The 11,421-nt window shown below is 36.6% G+C and overlaps 1 long non-coding RNA gene across 8 annotated transcripts; it reads left to right on the top strand.

Moving 5' to 3' along the window:
- Positions 1 to 971: 971 nt before the first annotated feature.
- On the top strand, positions 972 to 4,507 carry LOC113299063. Of its 8 annotated transcripts, none has more exons than XR_003334577.1 (6): positions 972 to 1,285; positions 1,650 to 1,711; positions 2,248 to 2,830; positions 3,171 to 3,337; positions 3,446 to 3,519; positions 4,018 to 4,507. It is a non-coding gene; the product is annotated as an uncharacterized LOC113299063 (long non-coding RNA). The 8 variants fall into 8 exon arrangements; XR_003334576.1 differs by having other exon boundaries at positions 1,647 to 1,711; XR_003334578.1 differs by having other exon boundaries at positions 972 to 1,711; positions 2,248 to 2,505; positions 2,764 to 2,830.
- The last annotated feature ends 6,914 nt before the right edge of the window (positions 4,508 to 11,421 follow it).

The raw sequence follows: 11,421 nt of genomic DNA, 5'->3' as shown, positions 1-11,421 counted from the left end.
TTTATTTTTTATCGAATTCTTATTTTAATATTTATAATTTTAGATATTTTTATTTTAAAATGTCCAACATTAATTTATATGGATTTGGGTGTTTGAAACAAACATTATTTATATTAACCTACTGCTAGACATCATGTCAAACAAACACTATTTAAGTTAACCCAGGATAGGATAAAATTTAAGACAAATATCGCTAAAACTAATCATTTTCTAGATTATCATAAATTCAATTATGATAACCTAATCCAGCATATGGTATCCCATTTCCAAGTTACCAAACAGACCCTAAAGTTTTATTTGTCTCGGTTAAGTTTTGTTTGTCCCGGATAAAATTGTAATCGGGACCAATGTAGTTAATATCGGATATCGGTTCATCTCGGCCGGGACCGATACACTGGTACGATTTTATATCGGGGATATTATCGTTGAAATATCGGTATAATATCTGTTCTATATTTAGAGACTATAATTTTGTATTAAACATTTTCTCCACACATTTTCGGATAAGATATAATAGATAACATCAATTTTATCAAAAAAACAAAAGAGTAACTTTAGTAACTTGCTTCGAGAGTTACATGCACCTCTACTACCACCTGGAAGACTTTCTTCGCCAAAATTAACCTTAAACTTTATAGAAAACGACCAATACCGTCTCATATCGGGAAATGTAGGAAAATTTCGTATCTACCGATACGGCCGATATTTGACCGAAACGGCCGATATTCGACCGATACGGCCGATATTATCGGGCGAATATCGTATCCCCGATATCCTTCTTATCGTATCGTTCTGGGCCGATATCCAAAATATTCCCGATATATCGGCCGATACGGCCGATATTGACTACATTGATCGGGACCACTTCGTATCTCTTTGGACACGGGCCTGCACGACGCGAGTCTAATCTACATCGATCCACATTATCTTATCTCTTTTTACACACGAATACACGATCAGAAGTTAGAACTACTTTTTCTTAACCTCCATTCTACTCTCCCACGACCTACCTACAACTCCACTTTACAGTTTATCCTACTGAATTTCCACGTCTGTTCTTCCGAGCAATCTTCTTCTCTCTGTCTTTCATAATCAAATGAAACCCTTATTTTATCTATATTGCATGCCCGATCTGATTTCGTTTTTTTTTTCCGAGTACGATTTGGAAGTTCCAATCATACAACCAATGTTGCTTTTGTCCGTCTGTAGATCTCAATTACATTGTTATGGTTAAAATTAGAGGAAAACGCAGTAACAATGGGGCTTGTTCTTTCTTTGTTTCAAGGTAACACGTCTAGTGATTTTCTCTTGATGTTTTATTGGATCTTCACCAACTTTTTATGATTGCTGCTATTTTGGGGTTTTTTATTGTCGTGCAATTAGGTTATCTCTGTGAAAACTAACTTTTTATTGTGTGAATTATCTATTTTCTTATGGAATTAGGGTAAACAATTTTATTGTGTTCGATTAAGTTCGAGCGAATTGATTTTTTTTTTCTTGGTAAGAGTCTGCAATCGTTATCAAGTTTTTGGTTAATAGATGTCATATTGTACTCAAGTATAAAATCAGGTTGTATTCTAGAGTTTTCTTAATTGAAAACAAGGTGAATTATTTCTGCAATTTTGATTATGTGTGAAATTTAAAAGTAGGTACCCTCGGATAAGCATTGCCAAAGTGTGGGAGATCCATGCCTTTGCTCTTTATGTGAAAGGTAAGTTTGTTGCTTCCTTGGCATCATATTTCGTGTCAATACCTATTTTAAAGATGAATTGGCTTTTCATGTTGCTTTGAAAGTGAACCCAAAGATCATAATGGCAACTAATCCAGTCGAGACCATAGATTCTCGCACTTATAAGGCCTTGCATCGGATAAAAATCAGATTATCCTTCTTGATAGAGGATAAAACCGACCGGTTTGCATTTGATACCTTGGTATCATTGCTATATAAATTCCATATGGGTATAAATTAGTTAACCTTGATTAAATCTTCCCTGGATATATCACTGAAAGGTTCCCATATTGGTCAACTTCTAAACTTCTGCTTATGGTCAACTTATTTGACAATCTTGAAACTTGTAGCTTAGTAATGCAAATGTTTAGCTATTGAATTTATCTGTGATCGTATCTATTTTGGATAAAAAATGGAGACAAGTTAGCCTGAAAGAATATTAGTAATGTTCAGATCTTATTTGTTTTAATATTGTTGTATTAACAATAAAACTTATGCTTCGACTTATTTTTATGTAGGTAAGCAGTGCTAAGATGAGCAGGAGTGATGAAGTTGATGTTGAATATGAACTTGGTTACATATTAGGGCATAAAAAGGATCCTTTTATTTTAGCTGTCCAAGCTAATCAAGTTTTTAATGTCAAAGAACAAGGAAATTCGAGGTGGTCTCTTGTTATATCATCCCCTTTAAAAGACTACATTTAAGATGATGATGTCGATGAAAATGCTGAGGATGAGCTAATGTTTGAGAATCATCGCCCATAAGATAATGTGACGGTATATATGAACTCACTTTATGTGGAAGATGATTCTGACACTTCTTATTTTCACGATGGTTGTCAGGGGATCTACATTGATCCCAGCTTTGAACAATAAGATGTAGTGACCCCTGGAAAGAGACCCACCAGTATCAGTATGTTAACTGGACAAGTAAACTTTCACAAGTAGAAGCTAGATTTGTTTTCAGTTTGTAATTTCACAAGCCGGTAATGTACCCGAATTTGATTGTCTTTTATCCACGCCTTATTGTTGTAGGTTACTCCCGCTGCTTGTTATTCTCGAGGAAGGGAGGATGGATTTTGTCTATCATTGTCGTGCTACGGTAGATTCAAAATCGTTTTCCGTTTCTGCATTCTGTTTGCACATATAATCAAGTTTGTATCCTGTTTTACTTGTTTGGCAAGTGCTGCCAATTAGACATCCTTAGTTATGTGGAAGTATTCTTTAGTTGGTGTTTCATTTTATTTTTTAATTTTTTTGTTCATACCTGAGTGGTGTCACTTCTACGGAATGTAAAGGACTGTTATCTATATATATGCAGTATGTTGTTGATTTTGTTCTGTTAACAATTGTAGGTACGCAGTAGCACTCTTTCTTCTAAGTTTGTGGTTTTAGTATACCATCTAATTTTATTAACTTTTGATTTCTGGCTTCTCCACAAGGCACACACACACTTCCAACCATTTCCATGGATGAAGTTGGCAGTACTGGATCTACTCGTATGGAATTCAGATCATAATGGTGATAGTGGTCTGCGAAGTTATCAGATGGGCCATTAACCACCAATGCACCGTGCATAAATGGCTTTATATGGATACAATGTTGCTAGGTAAGATCAGACTCCATGGTGCTGGTACTAGGTTTTAAAATCTATCTGATCTTTGTCTATATAATGGCACGTCATGGACATGTGATGTTGACCTTTACTTTCTGCAAGGTACATAAGCATTAAGAATCAAGGGCAATGAAGATCATGTGCTAGTAAGCTAGCTGGGGGTATACTAACCCCTGGTAAGTCCTTTTTTCTTTTCTTTTACCTGTCCATTTTCTATGTTGGATATATATTCATGTATGGCTGTGCGATTAAATTTTTAAAATCCTTCGGAAAACAAGTTGACCAAAATTACTTTGTGCGTGGTAAAGAAAAGCAACAAATATCATTTCAGTTAACGACATGTTTAGTACTGTTTTAAGTGTCTTGGAAAATATTGTGCTTAACATTTGATGTTTCTTCGGTTAATATTAACCACCGTCCAAGGTCAGTTTATTTTATACTTCTAGAAACTCATCAAGATGTGGAGAAATACTCATGTCTCGTGATTTAGAATTTTGCACCTCTGAATTTAGGATCTTCAAACATATGGTAGTTTCATTACCACTGCGCCAACCGATTATCATTCAAACAAATTGTTTCCTTGATTTTGTCGTGGATATATCAGACCAATAACTTCAGCTGTAGTGTTTGATCTAAAAATTTGAAAAACAGTGACCAATTTGGCTACATTTCAGGAACTTCTGGAAAAATGTATTCAGAGAGGCAATATGCCATTCAATTCCAGGCACACCAAGCTGCTAATGCTGACTGATGCCACACATGCGATGTCATAGACTTAAATGCACTAAGAGACTTAAACGCACTAAGTATATTCGCGTAAAGGTATTTCATTGATATATTCCTATGATCTCAATGAGTTTATCTTTGGATAAAGAAACCACACCTGTGAAGCTGTGATCACTTCAGTGAATGCTCTCAGTAAGACCGACATGGAAGTGCCAGGCATTCTGTTGGGAGTGAATGTATGCACAATTATCAGCACTTCCGTGATTAGATTTCTGTTGGATAATAGTCATTACAAGTACTTAGTATTGTAAATAGGATTTCATCATTTCTTTCTTGTTCAGTCTTTGTTAACAGTAAGCTATATTGTTTATGGAATTTCATGTTAAGGATAATGTTGTTTGATTTATAATTAATGAAAATTCAATTTGTTGTTGGTTACTTCTTTGAAGATTTTTCTGGGAACAATATTAATCTCAAAAACTGTGCACAGCAGCTTAATATCCCTACATGGAGATGCTTGGTTTGGACACGCATTGGTCACGGAGCTAAATGTACTCCGACACCAATGAGCAAGTTTGGACACGGTGGATCTAAATATTCCGTGTCTAAAACACAAACTTGTCACGGGTGAAATATATTTACGTGACTAAAGATATAAAGTGGTCACGGTGAAATATCGTGACCAAATGGAATACTTTTGGCCTCGCATCCTTTGGACACGGTTTCCCAGAAAATGAAATACCGTGACCATAGGTTATGAAAATCCTAAATGCTTCAAACCTTGGATGCTTGAGCGTTGAAGCGCCATATCCCTTAAGCGTATAATGTCTTAGGCTTGATCGTCCCCGCCCCAAGTATCTTCTGTTGATTCGGTATTTCTTTCGTTGCGCCAATGGTATTCAACACTTGTACAGACATCATAGATTTCTGATTTTGTGGCGCTCATGGACACTCTTTCAAGGCTATGGAGAAACGCCCAAAGTGTTCTTGGGCATGCTTGAACATCATCTCAGTAATGAACGTCTCAGTGAGATCTCGATTCAGAGAGGTGTCAGATTCAACCACTTGGTAAAATGTTAATATGGTGAAGCTGCTCATTCATAACGTCTTCCAATAGCAGAATTGCTAGCAGAATTGAGTCCCCATGATGGGATAGCATGTGAGGAAATAAATGACATAGACATAGGAAGAATGAGACTTTACTGAGTGCGGAACCTCTTGATGAATGTCTATGCATCTTTTGTAGGTTTTTTTTCAACTTCGTCGAAGTTTGAAATTCCTTCAAATGCTCTGATGATGGAACGTCCGTCAAATCTTCTGGATTAGAATTTTTTTCGTTTGAGAGATGTGCAACCAAAGACGCTTTGTCAGTGTCCATCTTTTCAGCATGGATCCACGCTCGTCCGAGGATCGTGTCATATCTTGGATATTTTTGATTATGTGAAACTTGGTCCCTGTCCAGGTTGAACCAATTTTCACCTTGAGAGTGATGTAGTCATGAGCGTCTCTGAGCGTTCCTTCATGTTCTCTGATGGGAGTATGAGTGGATTATTGTTGAGTAATGCATGCGGCTCTGAGGGTTTTCAAGGGACAATGTTGATAACGGTGCCAACATCGATCAACATTCTCCTAAACTCGTTTCCATTGAGATTGACTGTGGTAAGAAATCCCCAGTCGTACATCTCTTTGTATGTGGCTGGAGGCTCAGGAAGTATTTCAGGAATGAACTTCCTGACACGATGTGATTCAGTGCTGTGAACATATCTCTCCTTTGTGCCTTCGACAGATTGAGCAATTCACATATATGTTCGACCAAGGATTGAACTGCCTCTTTGATAGGTTATTTATAGAGAATGAAAGTCTTGATTGGGAGAGGGTCATGTGTACTCCGTCAGTTTCCAGTCGAAGCTCTCCTGGATTTACCTTCTCTTTGAAGATGTGTTTCAAAATATTGCGGTCACTTGTTGGATGATTGATGAAACTATGAAGGTGACAGTACCTGAGATTCTCCATTTCTTCTTCAGTTAGCTCTCACCTAACTTGAGGTATTTTGATCGTACCATCTTGGATCCAGACTTCTAATAGCTCGATCACCTCTTCAATGGGAAAAGGAAAATCTGGTTCTGAAAAAGCGGGGGTCTAACAACCTCACCCAATATTTCGATTAGCAATCTGTATGGACTAACTCCAATATACTTTCTAGAGAATAAACTAGACAGTCAGACTCAATTTAGATAAAAGTATATCAAAGAGTTAATATCTCAATCTCTCGATTTGATCTTTACTCAAGCAAATGGAAATCTTTGAGTCTTTATCAAATACTAAAGAGATAAACTAGGATGGTACCAAAGACCAATATCCAAGTGTCAATCAATTTAAATCAACAACCAAAGGTTGGATATTCTAATTGATTGATCTTAACGCACAACCCGTGATATTTCAATTATATAACAAGATATAATGCGGAATAGCACAGACACCAGAAATTTTGTTAACGAAGAAACCACAAATGCAGAAAAACCCCGGGACCTAGTCCATATTGAACACCACACTGTATTAAGCCGTTACAGACACTAGCCTACTACAAACTAACTTCGGTCTGGACTGTAGTTGAAGCCTAATCAATATCACACTGATTCAACGTACAGTTGCGCTGCTTACGTCTCTGATCCCAGCAGGATACTATGCATTTGATTACATTAGCCGATCTTACCCACAACCAAGAGTTGCTACGACCCAAAGTCGAAGACTTTAATAGACAAATCTGTATCACACAGAAAAGTCTATGATGATAGATAAATCTGTCTCCCACAGATAAACCTAAGAGTTTTGTTCCGTCTTTTGATAAAATCAAGGTGAATAGGAACCAAATAACCCGAACTTATATTCCCGAAGAACAACCTAGAATTATCAATCACCTCACAATAATCTAAATCGTATGGTAGCGAAACTAGATATTGTAGAATCACAAACGATGAGACGAAGATGTTTGTGATTTCTTTTTTATCTTGCCCTATCGGAGATATAATCTCAAGTCAATTATTCAATTGAACTCGTACGATAGAAAATGGAAAGATCAGATCGTTTAACTACAAGAGAAGTAGTTTCGTATGGCTTTACAATCCCAACGAAGTCTTTTAGTCGTTAACCTACAAGGTCTCGAGAAGAAACCTAAGGTTAAAGGAGAACCAACACTAGCAAAACCAACTAGTATCACACAGGAGGTGTGGGGATTAGTTTTTCCAGTTGCTAGATGTCTCATTTGTATAGTTTTCAAATCAGGGTTTGCAATCCAAGTTACCTTGGTAACAAATCATTCAATATTCACCGTTAGATGAAAAACCTGATTTAACCAAGCTAATATCTTTCAACCGTTAGATCGAAACTTAGCTTGTCACACACAAATGAAATGTATTTCATTTAGGTTTGAGTAACCATACCTAAACGTGTACACTTAGTTGGTTAACAAATAGTTAACTAATGGTTAGCCATATGAGTAATTTCATATTAACTGTATTCATCTTCTTCACATAACTAGTTCAAATGACTCATAAGATCTAGTTGAAGAGTTGTTCAATTGCTTAGGTCTTTATGAATAGACACAATTGAAACGAAATCGGTTTGATTCACTTGAACCAATTCATGAACAATATAGCCACGGTTTTCAAAGATTGCATTCCTTATTGATTTATTGTTTAAGTTCATGAACTTCCGATTTGAGAAATATAACCAGCTTGGGTACGCGTACGGGTACGTGTACCATAGCTACCGGATTTGAGTTTAGAAACTCAGCAGAAATTTTCGGTCGAAAACTTCCGTGGGTACGCGTACGGGTATGCGTACCTAAGGTGAATGGTTTAACAGTTTGCAAACTTACAAACTCAGCAGAAATTTTCGGTTTGAAAACTTCTGCTGGTACGGTACGCGTACCCAACCTGTCTCCTTCACTAATACCGTATGCACACACTTGGTTTACGGAACATGTATTTATACACTAATGTGCGAACACACTATATATGCTTATATCCATAGTTGGTTACGTACTCTCAACTCTACATTTCAATCATTGAAACATTATTCTATAATGTTATAATAGTCGTTATTCACAATTATTGTCATCAAAGCTATTTTCAAGATTGAAACGTCATCATGACTTTCGTCACGGGTTAAGATGAAAAGTGGTTAAAGCGAAAGCTTACCAACACATATTTCGAGAAAAAGATAAGCGAGTAAACTCGGCTCGAAATAGCAAATGTGTATGTATGAAAACTATCATACTTATACGACTTTGTATCAAGAGTAGGAGATAGAGTAGATAGACTTTTGAATGATAGATAAGTTCAAGTCTCCACATACCTTTTAGTCAGATGAAGTTCCAATGGTTCCTTGAGTAGTTCTTCGTCTTCGTAAGATGATCGCCATGGAGTCTGGAGCTCAACTACACTAAACTGTCCTAAACCGAGACTTAGCTATAAGTAGTCTAGAAATCAAGACATATAGTTTAGACAACTAAACTTGACAAACATGCTTGAGATAGCAACGCATGCGAGTTCGACCGAGAAATTCTCTAACGATCTCCCCCTTTGTCAATTTTAGTGGTAAAACTATCAATACATATGAATTACAAAATAAATAAAACTTTGTAGTTTCTCGTCCACATGCTTGATCTCCTTGGTGCTTCAACATTACTCGAAAACTTCGTCTTTTCCAAGTACTCCCATGATTCCATAGATGTTCAATTCAGCATCATAGTTGTTGAAGATCCGTAGCCATAACAATGAGAAAACAAAAGCTCTCGATCATTGTTATACAATGTCATAGTATTATTACGCAGTATCAAAGTTCTTATATCACAACTTTGACAACAATACTATGGTGATATGTATCACTCCACCTTAGTAAATACTTTCATCTCAACATGAAAACCACTCCCCCTTACATAATGATCCGTAAAGCACGTAAACCATATGTATTTGTAGTGTGAACTACATATTAATTCTCCCCCTTTTTGTCAATAAAATTAGCAAAGGTACGAAAACGGGATCCTAATGAAATTTCCACGGAGATGCTTCAAGACCAAAGAAAAGTACATATCAACTTGTTTAGATGCAATCATAAAGCCGAAGCTAAATACATTCATCAAGGAGTTTATAAAGATACAAGATAACCCCTAAAATATTCCACAACCGCACTCCCCACAAAGATATGGAAATTAAGCGCAAGTTCAAAAGAACTCTCCCCCATTTGATGTCATTCCCGAAAGAACAACAAGAGCGACCTTACTTTTAAAAGAAAATAAGGATTTCTTTGGATACCAAAAAAACCACAAAATGATTTTGTATCCAAAAATTCTCAATTAAACTAATCACAAGAGAACCTATGACTAATTTAATCGGAATACACAACCAAATTAATCATAAACGAATCTATGATTTGTTTAGTTGGAGATGCTCACATAAGAAGACGTATGGAGCCGCCAGTATATACATAAAATATGGATCAGGGAAGATCAATACTGCGGAATATACAAAGATTCATTCTATCTCTATCACTATTTGCATAACGACATATAATAAACATAATCTTTGTAAACAAAAGATTTTAACCTATCTTCCATCAAATAATTGACATAATAGGCTTAACTTTTGTTTGTCAAAAGTTCATCGATCTTGTATCAATAAATGCATATCGACATACAAAAGAGAAAACTTTTGACATCGTATGGGACAACAATAGTTCACGGACGCAAACAAACATATCCCATAACATATTGAAATATATAAAACCATAAAGATTAATACTGCAAACGTCATCTTCCAAATCACTTTAGAATTTAAATAAATAAATCTAAAAACATTACAAGATGAAAACGTTGGACATAGCTATGTGTACTCATAATAATGGCTATTCCAAGCCCTAGTTATCCTTCTTAAACAAAAACAAGAATAAAAATTCTCTTAAGAAGTTTCCTAGAAAAATAAAAACAAAAACAATGCCTTCCAGAAAACTGATCATAAGCTGCATCAAAGTTCACGTTCGAAAGCTTCACGGGTTTCGAGACCTTTGAGCTTGCGATTCATATCATCAACTCCATCTTCAGAGAAGATATCCTCATTGAGAAGTCCTTTAAAATGTGAATTTATGAGACCAAGGTCAGTAGTAACCTTTTTCCACTCAGTTCTAATCACATCAAGATCCTTCATAGTATCAACAAGTTGCAGCTTTGCTTTCTCAAAATATTTAAGAAAATCATGAACCACTTCAGCAAAAACCATATCCTCAGTCTCAAAATCTTGATGTGAGTATGCATAGTATAACATGAGGCATTGGGTGCACTATCTTCTATCAGAGTTATTTTCTTCCTCCCTTTTGATTCGAAACTGAAACCTTTCTCAAGAAATCCCTTTGCAAAATCACCATAGTGAAATGAAGAAGAAGACATTCTTGACAACCCAAAACCTAGAGTATGCGTACGTGACTTACCACTAGTAAAAAACAGACCTTTAGCAACGCCATATTGGCGTGTCCATAGGGGTTTAGGCACGCCAATCTGGTTTGGACTTGTCGTGGCCTCTGCTCGCATGGTTTGGGCTCCTAGCGTGTTTTTAGATAGCCTATACCCACGCCATCTTTGCGTGTCTGTTTCTCCATGAATAGACACGCCAGAGACATATAGGCGTTGTTATTTGGTCATGAAGCATATGGCACTTGGCGTGGCTAATGGTACTAATTAGACACGCAAGTTTGCTTTTTAGCGCGGCCATTGGTTCTCCTATGGACACACAACTTGTAATTGACGTAGCCATTGTATATCCTACGGACACACAATTAATGTTTTGGCGTGGTCGTTATTTATCATACAGACACGTAATTTTTGTTTTGGCGTAGCCATTGGTTACCCGATAGACACGCAAGTATGGGATTAGCAAGGCTATACGTTATGTATAGCCACGCCAATTTCAATTACCCTCATCCATGTGGCTGTATAAGGAACCGTTGATTCTCTTTTAAGATGATGCAATCTTGACCTTTAAATTAGATGCATCCTTCACTGTCCACATGTAACGTTGTGAGCCGTTCATTTGATATCCTATAGACACGCCATATGGCGTGGCTATATGTGATATTTATCCACGCCAAATTACAATTACCTTCATCCACGTGGCCGTATAAGGAATCGTTGATTCTCTTTTAAGATGATGTAATCTTGACCTTTAAATTAGATGCATCCTTCACCGTCCACATGTAACGTTGTGAGCCATTCATTTGATATCCTATAGACAAGCCATATAGCGTGCCTATATGTGATATTTAACCACGCCAAATTATAGTTACCCTCATCCACGTGGCTG

The sequence above is a fragment of the Papaver somniferum genome, chromosome 7 (assembly GCF_003573695.1).
Source record: "Papaver somniferum cultivar HN1 chromosome 7, ASM357369v1, whole genome shotgun sequence".
In the NCBI taxonomy this organism is placed as follows: domain Eukaryota; kingdom Viridiplantae; phylum Streptophyta; class Magnoliopsida; order Ranunculales; family Papaveraceae; genus Papaver; species Papaver somniferum.
The sequence above is the reverse complement of the archived record's forward strand: the minus strand, read 5'-3'. Positions and strand labels throughout refer to the sequence as shown.